Genomic DNA, 24,027 nt, shown 5'->3' with positions numbered 1-24,027 from the left:
CCCTGCTATGAAAGGCAACCCTCCTGCTTGACCCAGGCACCCCCCCCCCCCATTTCCCTCTTGAAGAAGCATCCTTCGCCTCAGCTGACATAGCCCCCAGCTGTATCTGACTGCCCCTGTTCTCTCATGTACGGGTCATAAGACCTCTCTCTCTCTGTGCGACTCTGACCCTGCGCGCACCCTGACCCCCTCCTTCTCCCTCACATGGACAAGTCATAAACCTTCCTCCTCTGCAAGACCCTGTCCTTGGGAGTCACGGCCGCGCCTGACCAAACACCTCCTTTCCTTCCATGAATGCCCCTCTGTTGACAAGCCTTCCCTCCGCGCTCGATTGTCCACGCGGCATGAATACCACTCCTTTGATGACCTCTTCCCCCGAGTCCGGCTGACCACACATGTCCGAGGCCATCGCCTGAGCCAGGAGATACCATTTACTGCCCTTATTGTATGAAGTCACTCCTCTTCAAAGGATCCACTATTGATCCTGGCCACCCCACCCCCTGGGCTATGATCAGGCGCACACATCCTAAACTGTTGACGGAACACTTAGCTGCGTGATTACCCTCCCCTCTTATCAGCAGGTCAAGGGTCCCTATTGTGAACACATGTGGGGTAGGATTGACACAAGGATCATGGGGATGTATTTTCCTTGTTACACAATATCATGATTGTAGTGCCAAGTGTTCTGCAAAGTATAAAAGACAGAGTCTCAGCTCACTTGTTAGAGCACCTCGAGACGATACCTTGTTGTCTGATCTGATGTGTTCTGCTCCGTCGGAATAAACTTCTGTTTCCTGCCTTCTGGTCTCCGGCGCCTGCCTCATTGCTTGGTAAACTTGAATGGTACAAGGGCGGTTAGCGCCGGGCAAATCCTGAGAAAGGTCTTAGCCCTACCTTTTTCTACAATTGGCGTCCCAAAGCGTGGGGCCCATCAGTGACACGTGGATCCAGTGGGAGAGGTCCCGATGACAGAGTGAACGACTGCAACGATCGGGAAGAGCTCGTGTCCGATAGACCCTCGTCTGACAGCCGATCATCCGACCTTCACTAGTTCTGAACAGACCTCTCTCGAGTGATCTACGGTCCTGACTGGGAACCATCAGGAGTGCCGCGAACATCACGAAGGAGAGAGGACGATCGGGCGCTGGATCCAGAGGACAGGAAACCGTCCATGCGGTCCGGGTAAGGTCGTGTAAACACGACGAATTGAGGAAAATTGTTTTTGTTTGGATAATACTAGTATTACGCTTTGTTGAAACCTCTGGAGATTCACTGTCTGCAAACGGGGAAAAACAAACAGGCTCTCTCTTTGCAAGCAGTGAAGGATAGGTAACGCAGACTTTTGTCCCCGTTGTAATCCGTCGTGCCTATCTTCCTCCCCCACTGTTTCCCGAACTGTCGTTCGTGGATTATTGTCTGGAGATTCTTTGTCTGCAAACAGGGAAAGAACAAGGTCTCTCTTTGCAGGTAGAGAAAGAGTGGGTAGCGATAACTTTTCGTGCCCACTTATTCTCCCCACTGAATTGTTTGATTGGCCGATTATTCGGTATTGGTTCGTTTGAGGTATTCACCGCCGGCAAACAACGGAGAATAGAAATATTCTGTCTAGTCTTTGCCCGCCGTGATAAGATAGGTAGTGCAGACTTTTGTCCCCGTTGTAATCCGTCATGCCTGTCTTCTCCCCACTGGTTGGTAGCCTGTTTAGCCCGGACCGCTTATTAGAGATGAACTATCCAGCTCCACTGGAGGGCACACCTAATAAGGACATGTTCATTAGGTGTGGACTAGTCGCTATAGCTTATAATAGGTTATGGCATAAAAAAAAAAAAGAAAAATACAAGAAAAAGGAGTTGAGCGAAATCAGTAGGCCACTGAGGAGTTATCAACTTCGCTAAAAATAAAATAAGAAACGTTAAGAAACATCCCGCAATAAGAAACATAAAAATGGCGAAGGAAGACAAGCTTGACACCAAGGCAGCCACGAGGTAGCTAGGTTCCTTTGCCTATTCCTGCCCTAAACATGTCTGCCTCATTGCCCACCACGCCCAAATAACGGCCACATGAAATAGATACAAATCAATAGGTACCTACCCCTATTCCGGAAAACTCCCGAAGTGCCACAGGTCCGCGGTTACGCCCATCCGGTAGGCGAGGCCTCGAGGCATGCGGGGCTCGCCTGGACGCAGTCGGAAGGGGAGGCTGTGGGGCGGACGGCCCAGAAAACCGTGATGGCCTCTCCTTCTCTCCTCTTCTGCTGCCATGCAGGCCACGGGGGGGGGGGCTGTCTTGCCTCAGCCACCGACCCCCCCCCCCTCTGTCTCTCACCTGGTCCGACCCGCAAAGAAGGCCGAAGCCAAAAGCAAGAACGGCGGCACTTACAGGTAGTCCCGCCACATGTCAAATTCCTGCATAGTTACAGGTAGTCCCGCCACATGCCGACGCCTGGACAAGCGCAAGTAGCCCCGCCACATGTCAAAAGAGGGGGGGGGCTGTCTTGCCTCAGCCACCGACCCCCCCCCCCCATCTTCAATAGCCGGCACGGCCAGTATCAAAGCGGCGGAGCCGAGGATCGGCGCGGGGTCGCTGGAAGGGGGAGGTGGCGCGAACGAGCCTCCCCCACCTCCCTCCAGGTGGAGGCTTCCAGCGACGCCCCAACGCTCTTACTTAAAGAGGGTCCACATCGAAAAGCGGTCCTTTGCCCGGGACGGGCACACGTCCCATGCCTTCTCTCCTCAACTTTGAAGATTCTATGAGAGCCGGGGGGGCTACCCGACCCCTCCGCATGGGCGCCCCCGTCCCCCTCACTGGGGACCGCGACATCGACGCACTCTTGCCGGTGCCAGCCTCAGTTTGGAAATGGCTAAAGCACAGCCAAGGTACAGACTTGTTCAGTTCCGGTGGAACACCAGAATGACCCGGTAGGAAAATTGTTGCCGCCCTCACCACTCTTTAAACTGATGGTCCATATTGTTAGACTGTTACCACATTGCGAAAAAACTTTTTGAACTGCCAACGGAAGGTTCTGGTCCAACCATGAGTCATTGAAGACGTTCTGACTATACCGGAACCTGCCTGACCTTGCCCAAAATGGCGCCGATACACGAAACAAAACTTTTTGCCCTGTTCACCCGGATTGCTCGAATCTTGATGCTCTGAGATACGTGTGCATTTTTGGACAATGGAAGTCGATAGGATGGATAATGAGTATGTGTTTAGAGAAGAAAGCAATGTAAGACAGATATTGATCATGTGTTTGGACAATGAACTGATTTAGGGTGGGTACTAATTATAATTTGGGAAAATGAACTGGTGTAATTTAGACAGTGAATGAGCATTTGGATACTGAATTAATGAATTAATTGAAAAACAGAATTCTTGACATGCATCATGCTTGCTCTGTAGGGAAGTTTGATACGATTTTATTGCACTGCTGCACTTTATGCAATGAACTGCCACCAACTTCGTTCTTCTTGTGTACAGTTCCAATCTGCTCCGTGGCCGGTCCACTGGGTTGTAGGCCTGTATTTATACATCAACACTTTTTTATTAAAAGTATTTTGAAAAAGAAAGCATAGTTGTAGTGGTTGCGTTAATGAGTTTCGAATGTTTTGCTACTATGAGCAAAATAATAAGTATGATGAAAGCTGAAGGTTAAAAAGAACCAGATATTTAGCAGCTACATTATGTGTCACAGGCAGCTGGAAAAATGTTTTAGACACACTTAAAACGACACCACAATGCCACCTGACCGCCACCCTTGCACCCAACAAAAGGGGTTGCGACCAAGTAACCTATGTAGATATCATATACCTGACATTACTGGTCCTTCTGGGCTTAAACGCCGAGATGGTAAAGAAATGCACTACGTGGAGATAGGTCGAGTATGTGGTAGGTAAAAACATTTCCAGATTACTGCATGCTGATGTGGTTTGAATGCTGCCCCCCACCCCTTCTTTCTCCTCCCTTCTGCAGGTCGCGTTGGAACATCGGCTGAAGTATGGGAGAACGATGATCGAACAACCGACGAAAAAGGGAAGGAGGGAATATGAGCATAGTCCTTATGACGATAAGTTTTTAGAGACATAGACTTAAATATGACTGTTCCTCCATTAGAGCATAGCGACTGAGAAAATGGACTGACATAGAAACTCGACGGGTACTGTATGACGGAAATTGACTGGAAATTAGCACGTTAGAACGGCTGGGAGGATGGACTGACATAGAGACTTGACGGGTACTGTATGACGAAAATTGACTTGAGATAACACGTTAAAGAATGTAACTAGACGTTTGACTAGGTAGGGAAAGGACAGAAGAAAAATGCAAGAGTTAGGGTTACCAAGGCTGCTGCCGTCTGGGAAGTTAGAAATGTTGCTGATGTTCAAAAATACTGCTCCCCCCCCCCTTCTCACATTATAGATCTAGCCAAGCTGTCCGACTGTTCTCCCGATCAATACTTGCCGTTGCCTCAGCCTGGAGAACTTCCCACCAAAGGAAGAAACTGAAAAATGAATTAAGATCCAACCATGGGTAAATAGCGCGACCAGATTAATTTCTGATCAACTAATCGAGGTGTAAGTATTGGCAAATGAGAAGGCTCGAAGAAATAACAAACGAAAAGGGAAATGAGAGGAAAAGGAGGAAAAAGGTAAAAAGAGCTCAGCACGTAGATAAATAGGATACTAAAGATGCGCAGCATGCAGAAGTTCTGTTTGGCCAAGAACTGTTTTATGTTTTGTCGTGAACTCTTTTGTATGTAACACATGTACTGTCTTCCCTTGTCTGAGTTTGTGTGTATGTAATGTACGGGTTTATGTCTTCCCTCTGTCTGCGTTTGCGTGTTACCTGACCTCTGTCGTTCTGTGTTGTGAGCACACTAAATGACCTATTTTCGTACACGTCTCTCTCTCTCTCTCTCTCTCTCTCTCTCTCTCTCTCTCTCTCCCTCTCTCTACATGTCATACGTGTACCGAATGGCTCGTTTAGGTTGCGGACGACTCTCACTCCCTACGAGAGTCCCCCTGTCCCATCCTTTTTGTATGGTAATATTGTGCCCCGTCGGCACCAGTTTGATTGGATACTTATTGAACGCGAAGGTGTTCAGCGAAATTGACCGAAACTAAAATGATTGTATCTCGCCATATTACTACCTCTCCTTTCTACAAAATGAATGAACTCGAATTGGCTGAGAAGGAAAGGACAGGTGAGACGACTAAGGTCCCCTAATCTGGCCCTCTTAAAAAGGGGACTATATGTCAATGGCATCCTAATTTTTATTGTTAGAGACAAGCGCCAAGGTCCAGATTGACCCACAATGCCCAGATTGCCCCACCCCCTTTGCACCCAAGCGCGAATGCCCGAAGCGTCCCCGCCCCACTTGATTGACCCCAGCTACTGTCCCCGATATATATATCTGATGACCATGAGTAACTGCCGCCCCTCGAGAAAAACCTGTTTGACCCTGTCTTTCAATGACTGCACCCCCGCTCTGTTTGAAAGAGTTAGCCAGCTCTAAAGGGAAATGTAAGACTGTTAAGGCTCGGGTTAGAAGGACGAGTCTCCCCTGAATGTTGTCAATCTTGGGGTTTTTGTTGAAATACGCAGGTGATAAGAGTCTGACCTCTGTCCATATATGTCATGAACGAACGCCGATTAGACTTGGTGCGAACGCAGTAGAAATACCCACCTACTTACTTCATGGTAATAGACTTCTGACTATGACCAATGAGCATAACGCCAGGTGCTAGGATTGCGAGTGGAATTCAAATGTAAAAATCTCTTCTCCTGCCAGTTCTCTAAAACTTGTTTTTACCCATTTGAAGATACTCAATCACCGGAGGAGAAGGGCCGGACGTGACGCACAGCCTGGCCGCAGATCATGGGACACATGCGACATCGACCAAAGGTGGAGCCGCAGCACAACAAGAAACGGGACGAGGCAGCACTTTCAAAGGCGGTAAAAGAAAGGATGAAGGGCTGTCCTGAAGCTCGCCGTCCGCCAACCCACGTGTGCCTGGAGCCTCCGTCCCCCTTTTCAAGCCCGATTGATGGACCTGCTTGCTTGTTATCCATTGCTCCCTTGGTCCCTTTGGTGTGTCCCAGGAAATCTGCTCCCACTCCGCCCTCTCACTCCCATCGACTATTTGAACGACACACCCTCTTTTCCATGTGACTTCTTGCCAAAAAGGAAGAACAGCCTTCGGGTGGGAATAGGGTGTTGCCACAGAAATATAGGTGCCGAGCATAAGGCACCACTAAACGGATTGGTTAGGGAACAGGACTGTGGTCTAACAGCAGAGGACTGACTGCACCCTGCAACGCGTAAGGATAAGACCCGAGCTGGACCTATAGCTCCACCGCCGGTGCTCAACAGCGCCAACGAAAGGACACGGACTAGAGCCTACCAGTGATGGCTCACTGCTAAAAGACACTGTGACGAAGAGATCTTGTGTATTGAACTGAATTCCGCCCTCAACTGCTTGGTCAAAATGTTCATTGGTCACATTTTTAAGTCAGAAACATTTATGCTATGTAGTGCTTTTGAAATGATAGGAACTCGACAAATGCAATTTCCTATGTGCTGCATTCTGCCCATCACATCAACTGTTCATGATTTTTTTTGCAATATGTTAGTATTGACAAATGCTATTTCATCAACCACATGTTTATATGTACGCCCCTTAACTAGGAAGGATAGGAAAATGAACTGTTGTTGTTTATATGTACGCCCATCAACTAGGAAGAATAGGAAAATGAACTCGCTTATGTTAAAAGCGGCGACTGTGGAAATTAGCAAAATTAATGTACCTAAGCGGCGTTCATTTGCCCTCTCCCGTCCCCCTCCCTGTAGGCACCACGTATACCCTGAAATGTTGACCGCATCATTCTGCCAATGAAAGCCCGTGCCCATATGTACATGACAGCCATTTTAGGCCATGGCCTCTCTGTCCGTTTTTATAAAATCCCCGGCTTCCCTCCTGCGTGCATTTGAGCACCCCCCTCCCACTCTCCCATGCATAGACCATGAAACTCAGCACTCTGCGCGACCCTGCTATGAAAGGCAACCCTCCTGCTTGACCCAGGCACCCCCCCCCCATTTCCCTCTTGAAGAAGCATCCTTCGCCTCAGCTGACATAGCCCCCAGCTGTATCTGACTGCCCCTGTTCTCTCATGTACGGGTCATAAGACCTCTCTCTCTCTGTGCGACTCTGACCCTGCGCGCACCCTGACCCCCTCCTTCTCCCTCACATGGACAAGTCATAAACCTTCCTCCTCTGCAAAACCCTGTCCTTGGGAGTCACGGCCGCGCCTGACCAAACACCTCCTTTCCTTCCATGAATGCCCCTCTGTTGACAAGCCTTCCCTCCGCGCTCGATTGTCCACGCGGCATGAATACCACTCCTTTGATGACCTCTTCCCCCGAGTCCGGCTGACCACACATGTCCGAGGCCATCGCCTGAGCCGGGAGATACCATTTACTGCCCTTATTGTATGAAGTCACTCCTCTTCAAAGGATCCACTATTGATCCTGGCCACCCCACCCCCTGGGCTATGATCAGGCGCACACATCCTAAACTGTTGACGGAACACTTAGCTGCGTGATTACCCTCCCCTCTTATCAGCAGGTCAAGGGTCCCTATTGTGAACACATGTGGGGTAGGATTGACACAAGGATCATGGGGATGTATTTTCCTTGTTACACAATATCATGATTGTAGTGCCAAGTGTTCTGCAAAGTATAAAAGACAGAGTCTCAGCTCACTTGTTAGAGCACCTCGAGACGATACCTTGTTGTCTGATCTGATGTGTTCTGCTCCGTCGGAATAAACTTCTGTTTCCTGCCTTCTGGTCTCCGGCGCCTGCCTCATTGCTTGGTAAACTTGAATGGTACAAGGGCGGTTAGCGCCGGGCAAATCCTGAGAAAGGTCTTAGCCCTACCTTTTTCTACATGGTGAGGATTCGCGCCGCAGCGTTCTGCACCATTTGTAGCTTTTTGAGGACCTGCTCCTGGGCATTCAGCAGAAGCCCATTGCAGTAGTCCACCTTGGATAGCACCAAGGAGGACATCAGGGTTTTACCTGCAGACAGTGGTAGGTAGGGTAGTAGCTTTTTCACTTTTCGTAGCGTGAAGAAGGAAGAGGAGACCACTGCGTTGGCATGATTGGTGAAACTTAGTTTGTTGTCGAACAACACTCCTAGGTTTCTGACCTTAGAAACTGGGATAGGTGGATTGCCCATTTCCGATGGCCACCAGATCGGAGACCAAGATGGTTTTAGGTCTCCAAACACCATTACCTCGGTCTTATCGGTGTTTAATTTTAGACAATTATTGTCCATCCAGTGACTAATGGCTCTCATACCGGTCTGAAAGTTGGCTGCCACTTCAATCCCGTTCTTATGTACTGCCAACACCAACTGGGTATCGTCGGCGTACGAAGTCACTCCCATTCCATGGGTTTTAATGATCCTCGCCAGGTCCGACACATAGATGTTGAAAAGTGTCGGACTCAGCGAGGATCCCTGGGGGACTCCGCATGGCAGCACGAACGTTGGTGAATAGAAGTTCCCCATCTTCACTGACTGTTCTCTATTGGCTAGGAAAGAGGTCAAAAGTTCCACAGCCCTGCCCTTTATGCCCATGGCTTTGACACGGTCGATCAGGATGTTATGATCGACCGTGTCAAAGGCCGCTGATAGATCTAGCAGGATCAGAACAGCCGAACCGCCCTGGTCCATGATCTGTCTGATCTCTTCAGAGGCCTTGATGAGCGCTGTCTCCGTTCCATGTCCTCTTCTGAACCCGAACTGGGTGTTATCTAACAGGTTATTTTGATCAATGTAGTTGGCCAGCTGTTTGTTTATGGCTTTTTCAAGAATTTTTGATGGGTAAGGGAGGGCTGCTATAGGGCGGTAATTTTTTAGTTCCAAGGTGTTAAGAGTTGGTTTCTTTAGTAGAGGCTTTATTATTGCAGTTTTCCAGTTTTGGGGATATTTTCCTGTCTCACAGATGGTGCTGCAGATGTTCTCCAGGATTGGTGCTACTACATCAGATGTTAGTTTGATAATGGTTGGTGGGCATGGGTCAAGAGGGGATCCTGACATAGTGGTTTTAATGAGATCTTTTATTTCTGTTAGTGATGGGGGGATAAATTCGTTCAGAGATGAGGGCGTGAGTTCTATGCTTTTGGTGTCGTCTGACAGTTCCTCATTCGTGATGTTGTTAAATTTATCGAAAATTTCAGTTACCTTGGTCCTGAAGAAGTCGGCCATTTTATTACAGAGGTCTTGGGAGGTTTCAGTGATATTGGCTGTTGGTATCGTTGTTAATGTAGCCACGGTCTGGTATAGTTGCTTACTGGAATTCTGTGCTCTTTCTATCTGTTCACAGAAATATTTGCTTTTTTCCTGTCTTAGCGTTTTCCTGTAGTCTGATAGCGCTTGTTTGTATCTTTCTTTGTCGTTGTTGTCATAGTTGACTCGCCAACGCCTTTCTAGATTGCGGCATTTCTGTCTCTCTATTCTTAGCAGTTCGGAGAACCATGGGGCTGATGGTGTTGCACGATTTAACCGCACTCTTTTTAGAGGCGCTACTTGATTTAAGGTATCTGTAAGCCATTGGTTGTAATTGTTTGCCGCTAGTTGAGGGTCAGATACTGGGGGTGGTTTAGTGTTTCCGAGAGTTTCGGCTAAGGTGATCGTTTCTATATTTTTCCAATCCCTGCTGAGCGTCTGTTGTTTTTTTGCCGAGGGTTGATTTTTGTGTTTTTTAACACTGACGCAGAAAACCACCACTGCGTGATCTGACCATACAATTGGAGTTACAGTAGGGGGGGCAATGGCCGGGTTATTCGTGAACAATCCGTCAAGAATGTGGCCTGCTTTGTGTGTAGGTAAGGTGACCAGCTGGTTTAGGCCGGCTGCCTTAAGGTCCTCAATCAAACTCAGAGTATCTTTGTCTAAAGAGTTTTCTAGGTGAAAGTTAAAATCTCCGAGTATTGTGAAGTCAGAGACTTCTGGCACAGTTTCTAATAAAGTGCTGATGGATTGGAGAAATGGTGTTCGGGCCGCAGGGGGGCGATAGAGCAAGACTCCATTGAACACTTGGGTGGGGGAAAGCTTGATGGAGAAAGATAAGGTTTCAGCCGGGATAGTGGCTGAAGTTCCAGTTTTTTACTGCTAGGTTTTGCCGTAGGATAATGGCGAGGCCGCCTCCTTTTTTTCCGGCCGGTCTGTCTTGTCTGACAATGTAGTAGCCCTCAGGGACGGCTATCACGAGATCGGGGTCAGAAGCCAAGTCGGCCCATGTTTCTGTTATAAACAGAATATCTAAATTGTGTGCCGATATTAGTTCGGCCACCTCTTCTTTGTGTTTGCACATTGATCTCGCATTCACTAGTGCACATTTAATGCTTATGGTCTCTTTATGTGGTGCTCCAGGAATTGGGGGTGTCCGAGTGAAGGGGTGGGTGCATTTGGAATTGCATTAGGGCAGGCTTTGTAAATTACATCGGAGTGCGCGTCTAAGTTAAGAAGTGGGCAGTCCTGGCGGAGCATGGTGCTTCGAATCTCTGCCAGGTAGGAGGAAGAGTATTTCAGAGACTTACTAGGAAGGTGTGGAGGCTGGATAGGCATTAGGGCTCTGGGCGCGGGTCCGGCGCGGACTGGCGCAGACTGGCACCCCTTTGGCGCGGCTTCGGCGCGCCATCGTCGCGCCCGCTGCGCACGTCCGCTGCGCTTCCGGCGTGCGTTCATGTTTTTATTGTAGGAGCTGAGGCGTAGGAGGGGCGTGGCCACCAGAGATGGGCGTGTCTGTAGGCTCCTCGCTCCTAGCAATGGCGGCAGGGAAAGCGAGCGTTTACCGATATCAGCAAGTAATCAGCTGATCGGCGTGGTTAAGGTGGGTGTCAGGTTTTAGCTGAATAAGTGAATCCGTTTTAAAAACACAGCATACAGTATTAAAAAACACACGAAATATCCGATCTGTTTCTGTTGCTCCCGGCTTCCGCCTCAGGAGTGACTCTGTCTGCAGGGCAGCGCTAGTGGTCAGCGCGCTCTGTTTATATTAGAAAGGGGGCGTGGCCACCAGAGATGGGCGTGTCTGTAGGCTCCTCGCTCCTAGCAATGGCGGCAGGGAAAGCGAGCGTTTACCGATATCAGCAAGTAATCAGCTGATCGGCGTGGTTAAGGTGGGTGTCAGGTTTTAGCTGAATAAGTGAATCCGTTTTAAAAACACAGCATACAGTATTAAAAAACACACGAAATATCCGATCTGTTTCTGTTGCTCCCGGCTTCCGCCTCAGGAATTCAAGAATTTTTTAACAACCAGGTTTATACAGTGCGCCAAACACGGCACTCTGAAATAGTGACCCAGCTCCATGGCCTTAACTACATTGGCGCCATTATCCGTGGAAACATAACCAATCTGGCGTTTTTTTGGGGACAGCCAGTGAAGGACCTTTGTGTTAAACACATCCAAAATGTTTTGTGCTGTGTGACGTTTCTCCAAACCAAACATGGCTAGTGTTGCATGTTTCCGAGCAGCTTTAAAAACTTGGTCCGGATCAACACTTGCGTTTAGCTTTGCTTTAACCCCTGAAAAAGAGACTCAGTGTGCAGTGATGCACATGTAATCAGCGCCTGCGCCTCTGGTCCACATGTCTGTTGTCAGATGTTTAGTGTGAACAGCACTCTTCTGCAAAGCTGCCCCAATCACCTCCAACACATCTTCATGTAGTGCTGGAACCGCAACTCTGGCAAAATAGAACCGGCTAGGAACCTTCCATTTAGGGCAGAGCGCTGCCACTAATTCTAGAAAACCAACCCCTTCTACAAAAGAAAAAGGGAGAGGTCCAGAGCTAGCATTTTAGCCAGCTTAGTGTTATACAGACGCGTCAGTGGGTGGTTGCGTTCATATTGCGCTTCTGTAAACAAAATCTTTTTAATGTTGCCCTGGACCAAGCATTTACGGGATGATGATGATGATTTCTTCGACCCAGTTACGCTCGCTGATGAACTTTTTCGCATTGGTGTCTCACTCTCTCCCACACTCTTAGTGTGGCTCACATGGGGTGTGCTGCTGACAGGGGTACTGGGTGTAAGTGAAGTGTTTGACACGTCTTCCTCCTCCTCGTCATCTTCAGATGAAACATCATTACGTGCAATTCGGGCTTCCTTGATCGCCTGTAGGTGCGCAAACCATTTGACAGCGTGCTTTCTTTCAAGATGACCTCTCTGGCCTCCGGTACCATAGTTGGAACCAAACTTACCAGGACTAACTGCCAACTTACAAATGCTACAAATGGTGAGGTTTTCCTTTTTTGGGCAAACACTAAAGAAGTCCCAAACTGTGGACTTGAAATGTCTTTGGGGGCCGGAGGAGGCGGCGATACTGGTGGTGGTGGTCCTGCTGCTAATGCCAGATGAAGTGGAGGATGTGGATTGCCGAACTTTAGTACGTTTTGCACTTTCACCACCACTAATTGAGGTAGAGGTGGATGGAGGTCCCTTCTGGCGAGTAAGAAATATGGAAGCGGTAGGTGTTGGTGTACTAGTTAACTCCAATGATTGTGGTGTTTCTTCCATTGCCTCCTTGTCGACAACATCATCACGCTCAGCAGCTTCCCGGGCTAGGGTCAAATGTCTTTTTGCTGCATGCCCGCTGGGGCTGCAGTGACCTTTATGATGACTGCATAGTCGTCGTGAGAGTCTTCATCAGCAGGAGTAGCCGCCACTTCTTGTTGAGCCTCATCACACTCCATAACTATGAGTCTTTCGACGACCTTCCTTTTACGCTTAACTACCTTTGTCAGATCATGGTGTGCCTCACTCTCAGACGGCAATGATGGTTCCCAATTTAGATCCGTATCATCAGAAGGAGGTGGGCTTGAAGAAGATGTAGACCTCACCCTTGATCTCTTCCTTGCTAGGGGTGTGGAAGACAATGAATGATCATCAGGAGGAGTAGCTTCCTCAAATGATACCTTGTCTTGATTGTCGATTTCCTGATGTACCCCTACTTCGGGAGGAACAACTATTGTGGGCACTTGTGACCCTCCATGCACCTCTGCTTGCGCATCTCCTTGCACTGCCTCTCCTTCCACATGTACTTGGGCTTGTACTTGCACATGTGGTTGTTGTCGCGGCTGTGGTTGTTCAACACTCGTCAGATGAGTTACAACAACCTGTGTTGATTCAGGGACATTGCTGCTACTTTCTTGCGATGAGCCAACAACACTGGTCGATGGTGATTGAACAACTACACTAAGTGCCTCTGCAGCACTCAAGGGCTTGGACTTAAGTTGGCGTGGTGGTGGTGGTGGCGCTGAGCCCAATGGAGTGGGGGTGCTGCTCCCAGCTTGGTCCCCAGCAGATCCCGCTGCTGCTGCAGGCGTACTTTTTTTTTTACTCCCAAAAAACGTGGCGGGCGGCACACCAGTCTCCTTGGTAACTTGCTTCTTCTGCTCCTTACTGGCAACTTTCTTGCTAGAGGAGCTACGGGGAACTTTTTTTAGGGCCATCTTCTTTAGAGTAGGTCAGAACAGCAGGCCTCAGTTGCAAGAGTTGCAGAGATGTCTGTGGCCAGACGTGACGTTGCGTGACGTTATGCTGCACACACACACCGCTGCAGGACTTCTTCCTGGCACTGGTGGTTCTCTTGAGTCTTTTGCACCTAAAAGCAATGGAAGACAGAGGAACATCATTTCAGTTATACACCCCAAAAAAATCGAAAAAAAACGGAAAAATCAGCACACTCCCATGCCCTCCATGATGTTTAAATTCAAGACACCCCACAGAAAGACTAGGCACATGCACCACTCACTAGCCCTGGTGAAAAGGCCACAACAACAGCCCAAAAAACGAAAATCACAGAAAAATCAGCACAATCCCAAGCCCTCCATGATGTTTAAATTCAAGACACCCCACAGAAAGACTAGGCCTATGCACCACTCAGTACCCCTGGGCATGAAGGTTGAAAGCTAGGCAAAATGGTTGCAGACCTAAGAACACTGCCTGCATTCAAAATGGCCCCCTACCTCCCAGCACATGGCCAGGGCCTGTAGCAGCACTCAAAATGGCCCCCACCCACATGGCCTGTCCCCATGAACACCCCAAAAAATCGAAAAACACAGAAAAATCAGCACAATCCCATGCCATCCAGGCCCTCCATGATGTTTAAATTCAAGACACCCCACAGAAAGACTAGGCACATGCACCACTCACTAGCCCAGGTGAAAAGGCCACAACAACAGCCCAAAAAAACAAAAATCACAGAACAATCAGCACAATCCCAAGCCCTCCATGATGTTTAAATTCAAGACACCCCACAGAAAGACTAGGCCTATGCATCACTCAGTACCCCTGGGCATAAAGGTTGAAAGCTAGGCAAAATGCTTGCAGACCTAAGAATACTGCCTGCATTCAAAATGTCCCCCTCCCTCCCAGCACATGGCCAGGGCCTGCAGCAGCACTCAAAATGGCCCCCAGCCACATGGCCTGTCCCCATGAACACCCCAAAAAATCGAAAAACACAGAAAAATCAGCACAATCCCATGCCATCCAGGCCCTCCATGATGTTTAAATTCAAGACACCCCACAGAAAGACTAGGCACATGCACCACTCACTAGCACTGGTGAAAAGGCCTCAACAACAGCCCAAAAAAACGAAAATCACAGAAAAATCAGCAAAATCCCAAGCCATCCAGGCCCTCCATGATGTTTTTATTAAAGAGACCCCACAGAAAGACTCAGTCCACCCACCACTGAGTACCCCTGGGCAAAAGGCCCCAACAACAGCCCAAAAATCGAAAATTACAAAATTGTAGTTGCAGCAACTGTAATGCCCCAAACAAACTTACTTGTGAAATTTCTAATCCAAAAGTGATCCACAGAAAGTAAAAAAGGCCTTAAATCCAAATATCCAGCAGCATCCACAAAAAGGAATCCCTCCAGCTCCAGATCCAAATGAAAAGTGACCAGGAGATGGACAAAGCACTGGGAGGAGCCTGCTGGACAGGAACAGGAAGTTGGAGACTGTGGGGCACTTCCTTCCTCCCACCCCCCCCCACCCCAAAATGGACTCCTTGCAAAAAAAGTGCAGGCAAATGTCAACCTGAGGAGTTATTCAGATAAAAATCATCATTTTCAGAAGGTTTATGCTGCTTGCTGGTGGATTTCTTGTGCAGAATTGCAAATTTTGTATTTTTCGCGAGTGCGAGATTGTTGCTGACCGCCGCATGTATGGGTTCGCGATTGCGAACTCTCGTGATACGTGATCACGGCGTACTCGCGTTGGCAAACTCTCGCTGTGCAAGGTGGCGAGCGCGATGAAGTAATCGCGGTCGCCAAACTCCCGCGGGATCTCGCAGCAAGATCCAAAATGGCACAGCATTCGCAAAATATCAAGAAAAACAACTCGGCAAACGCTGAATGACCGCAAGTGAACGCCGCGCGCCGCAAAATTGTATCACCAAGAAAAAAAAATCCGCTGCGTGCGAATTTGCGGATTTTCGGTAACTTCGCGAGCGTTCGCGGATTGCGAATTTACCGAAATTCCGCAAAATCCACGAGCGTAACAGATTTTCCGCCCATGCTTAGTCTGTTCCTGTATTCCTTGTGCCAATCCCCTGACTCCATGAAGGCACCTTAAATTGAGTCTGGACCCTCTTTTGGGCATAAAACCCAATTGGACAGGGTAGATCAATGTCAATATTACTTTTTAAAGTTTTGTTTCTAATATTTTTGCCAGATTTTCCACTCTGCATTTAAAAGTGAAATAGACTGGTGTGATGGGAATTTATTTGGGCGGCTCGCCCTCTTTAGTTATGACCCCTATGGTGGCCAATCTTTGATGCAGCGGGAGCAGTCCTGTATCTCAGGCCTCCACCACCATGCACAGCATGTGCTGTGACAATCAGGATGCCAGTCGCTTATAAAGTTCAATTGGTATTCTATTTGGTCTCTGAACTTTCCCAGAATGCAGGGCTTACATAGCCTATGTCATCTCAGTCTCATCTTTTTCTGTGTCGAATTGTCTGGTCTCTAAGAAAATCTTGTAAGGCCTCGGGGTATGTGTTGCTGAGGGCATGTATAGATGGGCAAAGTAGGTTTCTGCTATCTCCATGTTGCCTCCACAGGTTATCCGCCTGCATATTTAATTTACAATAACAGGCTTTAGTGGCATTTTCTGATATCTCTCCATATTCTCTTTGTCTGAGAGTCAGCAGGTGCTGCAGGGTCTCACCCCCCCCCCCTACAAGTACAGGCGTTGTTCTAAGTCTAGAACGTGTAATTTATTCCCCCATCTGTTAGACCCGTCAGCTTGGTGTGGTCTTCCCCAAATATTTTGTCATACTCCTCCATATTTTGCTGACTTTGTTTTTATTGGCCTTAGGACTCTGTGCATTTTACCACTGCTATTGAGTGCTTGTGCTCACAATTAAACATTTTGGCACTGGCTTCTCTCCAATTAGAATAATGACTTTACTGATAAGTCCCTAATAAAGTGGTACTACATGCACCAAGTACTTGTAAATACATGCTATCAGTGTGCCTGCAGCACTTCTTTGGCCACCTACTTACGTAGCCTTGCAAACCTGTCTCAGGCCTGTCATTAAGGCCTATGTGTGCAGTTTTAAATTGCCATTTTGACCTGGCAAAATAAACTTTTTGCCAGGATCAAACCACCTTTTTCACCATAAGGACATATAAAAGTAAGAATGCATGTAGGACATGCATTCTTACTTTTATATGTCCTTATGGTGAAAAGTTCTTAAATTCTTTTTTCAATATTGCAAGACCTACCTCTTCCATAGAAATCATTGCATTTACCATATTATATTTAATAAGCTGTAACTTCCAAATGGGAACCAGTAAACAGTTCATGTTTGGTGGCTTTGGAAATGTAATGAAAAATCCTCTCCTATGGTAAAGTCGAATTTTGAATTACAATTTTGAAAATGCCACTTTTAGAAATGTGGTACAAAAAGGGGGTGGTGATGGACGTAGCATCTGAATCAATCAAACACTCCCACCCAGTCAAAAGATCTGGGTTTAATCCATCACCGTTTTTTAGCCCACTATGCCACCCCAGTTCAGACATGGCTACATGCAAATCAGTCTGACCCTGTGCCTCATGGGAACAGTCCAGCCCGAACTGCCAAGCCATGTCTTCCCTGGACCGGAAACAAGCTTCCGAGGACCGGTTTCTGGAATTCCAGCCGTCTTCAGCCCGGCTTGCTTGAATCCAGTGGCAAAGTGAGCAAGGGACTCACGTCTGAGCATACCCTGCCACACTTATGGCGGCCAAAAGCGGTACAAAAAGGGGGTGGTGATGGACGGAGCATCTGAATCAATCAAACACTCACACCCAGTCAAAAGATCTGGGTTTAATCCATCACCATTTTTTAGCCCACTATGCCACCCCAGTTCAGACATGGCTATATGCAAATCAGTCTGACCCTGTGCCTCATGGGAATAGTCTAGCCCGAACTTCCAAGCCATGTCTTCCCTGGACCGGAAACAAGCTTCCGAGGACCAGTTTCTGGCATTCCAGCCGTCTTCAGCCCGGCTTGCTTGAATCCAGTGGCAAAGTGAGCAAGGGACTCACGTCTGAGCATACCCTGCCACACTTCTGGCGGCCAAAAGCCGTACAAAAAGGGGGTGGTGATGAACAGAGCATCTGAATCAATCAAACACTCATACCCAGTCAAAAGATCTGGGTTTAATCCATCACCGTTTTTTAGCCCACTATGCCACCCCAGTTCAGACATGGCTATATGCAAATCAGTCTGACCCTGTGCCTCATGGGAACAGTCTAGCCCGAACTGCCAAGCCATGTCTTCCCTGGACCGGAAACAAGCTTCCGAGGACCGGTTTCTGGCATTCCAGCCGTCTTCAGCCCGGCTTGCTTGAATCCAGTGGCAAAGTGAGCAAGGGACTCACGTCTGAGCATACCCTTCCACACTTATGGCGGCCAAAAGCGGAGTGGAGTGGTGTGGCTCACTGGTTAGAGGCGGCAGACCAGTAAGCAGAGGACGGCCCGGGACCAGGGTTCGATTCCCGACGCGGCAGGGTCGTGGACCATGGTCAGCGGGCTCGATAATTCTCGCCTCGGTGCCTACTCCAGTCAGGGACCACACTTGGCAACTCTGGGCATTAGCTTGCCTCATCTTCACAACGGCCCCCCCAGACCGCCGGGGATGCTTGGTCGCACCTTAGAGATACCCATTAGGGACCATCTCTCAGGGTGAGCCAGGACGGGTTCCCCAGCGTGGAGATACTCCTCCGGGAGTCGATTCCTAGCGCTATATAAACCCGCAATTAAATTAAATTAAATTAAAAAGCGGTACAAAAATGGGGTGGTGATGGACGGAGCATCTTAATCAATCAAACACTCACACCCAGTCAAAAGATCTGGGTTTAATCCATCACCGTTTTTTAGCCCACTATGTCACCCCAGTTCAGACATGGCTATATGCAAATCAGTCTGACCCTGTGGCATTTTCCTGTCTCAGCCTTTTAGCGCTTGCAGCCTTTCTTTTGGTCACATGACTAGATGCAGTTAGAAGTTGATCTTTGTATATTTCTCCTAGGCATCCACGTACAATAGAGAGCTTAGGTGTCCCTGGATGGGCCATCACTAGCAGGATAGGAAGACAGAATTAGGCACAGCTCCATTTCCACCTAAATAGTTGTGTCCTGCACTCACACAAAGGATTTCATTCCCCCCTGTAATTAGTCTGGAGTCAGGGCAGGTGAGGCAGGAAACCTGAGCACTTCAAAGGGAATGTCTAAACGTTTCTCCCACTTTAGAAAAGGAACCAGGCATAAATATTGGACCTCAGACACCAACTCTTCAGTATAATTTTGGGCCAGTGGAAGACTCTGCTAGGAAGGACTGCTGTGCTGCTGAAAGGAGTACCACTTTGCTGGACTGCTGCTCGAAGGGACTGCTGCCCTACTGACCTACTGCCTGCTGTCTGCCATCTGCTGCCCTCTTGCCTGGGTAAGAAAGACTAGACTTGAATCTGTTGAACCCTGGACCACCAGGGTGAGCCCAAGGGCTAGTAGACTGGCCTCCTGACTAAAGCCTCAGGTACAGAAGGCTCAAACAACCTTGAACCCAGCTCCTGGACTCTGTTGTCTGTTACTCATATCCTGCCAAGTGGTGCCACCCTAGTCCTGGACCCTTGGAGGTGGGCCTGAGGGTACTTTGCAAGCCTATCTGTGTATCCAGCAGAACCAATGCATCCCCTCTGCTGTGCAGCACATTTCTGAGGAGAACAGATGCTTCGCCTCTGCTTTGTTGACTTTCCCAGCACAAGTACTTTGTAATGCAGCCTGCAGTCTCAACTGAAACACTGCTGTATGACTTATCCTCAACGCTGACACTCGCATCAAAAGCATTTAGTCAATGGCTGCCTCACCGACGACGCAGGATTTTGTATTGCTAGCCAAGCAGCTACTTATGAGCCAGCCGGTGCGTGATGCATCTTTTACGCAGGACTTCGCATCGGAAGCCCTCCTCCTCAACAGCTGCCTTAATAATGATGCAAGACCTTGTTTCACAGCCTCACAGCCCCTCTGAATGGGCACTGAGTGATGCATCTCCGACCCGGACCTCACCTTGCCTCGGCTGTCCGACGCATCCTCAATGTGGGTCATTGCACCTCTTTGCAACCAGAATTTCAGGGACTTTCATTCAGTGGGTCCATCTGGGTCCCTGTAGCCAGCCTGTGCTCCATGGCATTTGGTCTCAACTGGATCCTTTTTGTGTAGTTATTTTTTCCCTTTATTACTGTTTAAAATTCTGCACAAATACTTTACACATTGTTAAGCCGAACTGCTCTGTGCCAAGCTAACTGAGGGTGGAGCACTGGTTAATTTGGGGTTTACGTATGACTTTTCCTGATAATGATTGTGGTTCCTTCTTGAGTAGGGTTTCACCTCCCTCAACAGGTAGCCCAGTTTCTTACACCTGCTATCAGAGGAATTGCCTGGCCCTTCAGTAGTATTTTGTATGCTTTCCAGAGGGTAGCTGTTGAGTCCACTGTATCTTTATTTTCAACATAGTATGGTTCGTAAGCTTCCGATTAGGGCCTTATAATTTAGGTAGCAAGGGTCTTTGGGTTGGATGCCCCATGTCCTGACTAGTCTACTCTATAGTTCAACCCATATTGTGGAATGGTCTGAGATACCTCTTGCAAGGTGTCTTAATCAACAAAAGCAGCCTTCATGCAGTCGTTGCATCAGTAGGTAATCAAGTCATGAAAAGCTTGTATGTGCCCCTGAGGAGTAGGTGTATTGTTTCTGGTGCAAATTGAGGGAGCGCCATATGTTTGTTAGGCCCAGAGCCTCTAAAAAGCCAAGAAAGGGGCAGGCAGGGCCTCGGCTCGATCCTTTAGTCTCTCTATCCCATTGCTCATCTGTCACTTGAAGTCTTCACCCAAAATAAGCAGCTCCCAGGATAGTTATAGCAGGATAGAACCTCTTGAAGATAAGGTATCTTTCTGTAGTTTGGGCGGACAGTATATGGAGCCGAGGTTTAAAGTTTGGTCCCCGCAGTGTCCTGTCAACATTACATATCCACCTTATTGGTCTAGCCATGTCTGCTGAGGGACAACAGGCAGTGCTTTCCTTACCAGTAGCCCCCAGTCCTCTTGAGTCTGAGATAAATCCTCAGTGGGAAATAAGCTTGTAGCCACATCTATTGAGTGTGTTGCAGTAGTAGTCTTTCTGATGCATTTTTTTCTGCAGCATAACAGTGTTTCTCAATTTCTTGAAGTTTAAAGTACACATTCTTTCTGTTTTCTTTATGGTGTAATGCCACTCTGCCTGCCATGTAACTTGTAAAACAATTATATCAATATATATTGAAATAAAAAAGAAATTGACTCTATGAAAAGTCACACCATTACTTAAATATAAGGCAGAAATCTACAAAGCTTAGCTTTTCAACCCTTCTGCAAAATGTTCATGGTTCTGGCTCTATAGAAAAGGGAAATGGTATTGCTTAGGAATTTAAGAAACAAATTTGGCAGCAGATGCACACCTTTTACATGTTGGTAAGTTGCAAATTCTGCTGCAGCTAGAAATATTTTCATTGTCATTTTTTCCAGATGTTTTATTCACTAAATGTCAACTTTACATGGAAAAAAGCCTCCTTGTTCACTTTCAAGCAACTGCACTAAATGAAATAAATCTCATTTGCGTCATTCTTACGTCATTTTCTGGTTTAATTTTTTGTGGTTTAGACAGACCTATAATCAATGAATAGTCAAAGTATCAACGTAAAAAAAGAATTCCTAATATTAGTTAGATATAACAAAAAGAAGAATATCAATGAGCATGTCTAGTATTGTAAGTGGGCCAGCTGGGATTGGGTATTTATGTACTCACTAAATATCAGCACGGTTTGGTGCTGAAATTACCACCATTATCAGTCGTGGCTCCTACCAATACACAATGGTGGGGCGGCAGGGCAGCGGTGGCGGGGAGGGTTGAATTAAAAAAGTAAAATAAATTAAAAAACTTACCAGATCCTGTGCCTGCCTCGCACTCGTGTGCTCCTCCGTTCTTCTGCTTCTCCCAGCAGTCTCTGGTATACATGCTATGAGAGCAGCGCTGGGATTGGCCTGAGTGGGCTGCTTAGACACTGCGCTCGGGCAAAGGGAGTCTGTGCCGTTTCTCCACCTGGTTGTATAATACAGCCGGTGGAGAAACCTAAATGCGCATGTCTGTTTTGCCAGCCTGAGACGGCCGACCAAACAGACATGTGCACTTAGAAGTGCACAAACCCGTCCTCCTCCCATGGTCCCGGCGTGTCCCTCCCTGCACATGCTGGCTCAGCCAGTAGCTAAAAAAACCCACATAATTATCATTTTTTTTCAGCTGCTGGCTCCCACGCCATTGTAGAGGAACCGCCCCTAACCATTATGAACATATGCAGATTTGGGACGTTTCTTCGCTAAATTTCTTATGTACTGCATCAATTACCTTCGTACCTTTCAGTAGGTTTGCTGCAGTGTTAACAGACAACTCAGACCTGTACATAAAAGGAATTGCGCAAGGATCAGAATTTAAGGCAATTTTCTTTACTCTTCAACGTGGAGTTCGACAGGGTTGTCCTTTATCACCTCTCCTTATTGTTCTAGCTCTTGAACCTTTTCTTTCTTCTATCCGCAATATACCTCTATTTCTGGTTTTTCCTATTGCTATAAGCAACTGAAACTTTCAGCTATGCAGATGACATTCTTCTGTTTCTTTCTAATCCTGAAGTGTCCATTCCCTCTTTGCTTTATGAATTTACATCTTTCTCTTTAGTCTCCGGCTATAAAATCAACTCAGATAAAACGGAAATCCTTCCCTTAACCAAAACTTGTCTTCCTCATCTTTTCTCCACTACTGGTTTTGCTTGGAACAACTCAAAGATTAAATATCTGGGCATTTGGTTCTCCAACTCCATTTCTTCTTCGGTTAAATTGAACATGTCTGCAGTTTTATCCCTCATTGATCAGATTTTTTCCTCTTGGAATCCTCTCTTTCTCTCCTGGTGGGGCCGTTTAGACTCAATTAAAATGATGATAGCTCCCATTCTAATTTATACTTTTTCTATGTAACCTGTTCATATTCCTGCCCTTTATTTTAAACGTATTGATTCCTCCCTCTCGAAATTTCTTTGGAAAAATAAAAAATGTAGAATCTCTCTTGCGCTTCGTAAACATAAATTGAATGGTGGAGTTAAATTCCCTGATTTCCGCCTCGTCAAGCGGCTTTCTTCAGTCCCCTCTCCTTTTACTCCTCTCTGGCTTCTCATTGAACAAACTCTTTTACTATCTGTTTTCTTTTGATGAGGTGATACGTTTCTCTACTAAGTCTCCTTTTATATTATCTCCCTTATTCAAGCACCCTCTTCTCTTTTAAAACCTTTGGTTTTCCCTCAAGGAATCACGCAGGCTTCTTTTTCAACTACGCCCATTTGGTATAACGCTCTTATTCTTTTAAATAATAGACCCCTATCTTGGATTTCATGGAGATTAAAAGGTCTCATATGGGTTCATCATCTATTTGATGGCTTGATCCCTTGCTCTTTTCCTCAATTTCAACTTTTATTCAAGTGCCCACGCTCTTTTCTACATAAGTTCAATATCCTTATGGGAATCATTCTTGATCACTATTATTCTCTCCCTTCTTCGTCTTCCGCAAACTCACCTCCATCCCCTCTTCTTTCAATTCTTACTACTCTCCCTAAAGCTTCTCTTATCTATACCTTTTTTTCCTCACCTAATTCTGACCGTGCTAAGACTAAAGTGGAGCTGGCTTGGGAGGCGGATTTCGGTTGTACTTGGTCTGTTGCTCTCTGGGATAAAATCTGGTCCAGGTCTCTGAAAGTTTCCCGATCTGCTTCTCTTACTCAATCTCTATTCTATTTCTATCACAGACTCTTTCTCCTCTTGCATTGTCTCGCTTTCTTCCTCTCTCTGACACTAAATGTTGGACTTGTGATGCTTTACATGCAGACTTTCTACACTTGTTCTTTTTCTATCCTGTTGTTTCTGGTTTTTGGGACAAGGTATGGTTATATCTCTCCCGCATTTTTTCACTTTCTATTCCCTATACCTCTAGCACTCTCTTTCTGGGTAGTCTTTCAGACTCCTTAGAGCTCCCTCCACATTCTCATGGTCTTTTTGATCTTATGCTTGCTCTTGCCTTCCAACATATCTCTTCTAATTGGAAATCTCTTAGCAAAATTTCCATACAGGGTTGGTGGAACACTTTATGTCATTTCCACAGGCTTATTGTTGCATTCGCCTCTTCATGCAAACCATTTCGCAACACTGATCTCTACTGGTTACCTCTCACCTCGTACCTAGATCAATTGTCTTTAAACCATCCTCTTCCTGTTAATTCTGAGATTTTTAAACCTCCTTGAAAAGTTTACACTCTCTCCTTCCTGTCATTTTATTTCTTATAGCCACTCCACATGATTACATGATTTGTTCTCTTTTATGATATTTCATTTTGTTATTG

This window comes from Lissotriton vulgaris, chromosome 6, assembly GCF_964263255.1.
Source record: "Lissotriton vulgaris chromosome 6, aLisVul1.2, whole genome shotgun sequence".
In the NCBI taxonomy this organism is placed as follows: domain Eukaryota; kingdom Metazoa; phylum Chordata; class Amphibia; order Caudata; family Salamandridae; genus Lissotriton; species Lissotriton vulgaris.
The sequence above is the reverse complement of the archived record's forward strand: the minus strand, read 5'-3'. Positions refer to the sequence as shown.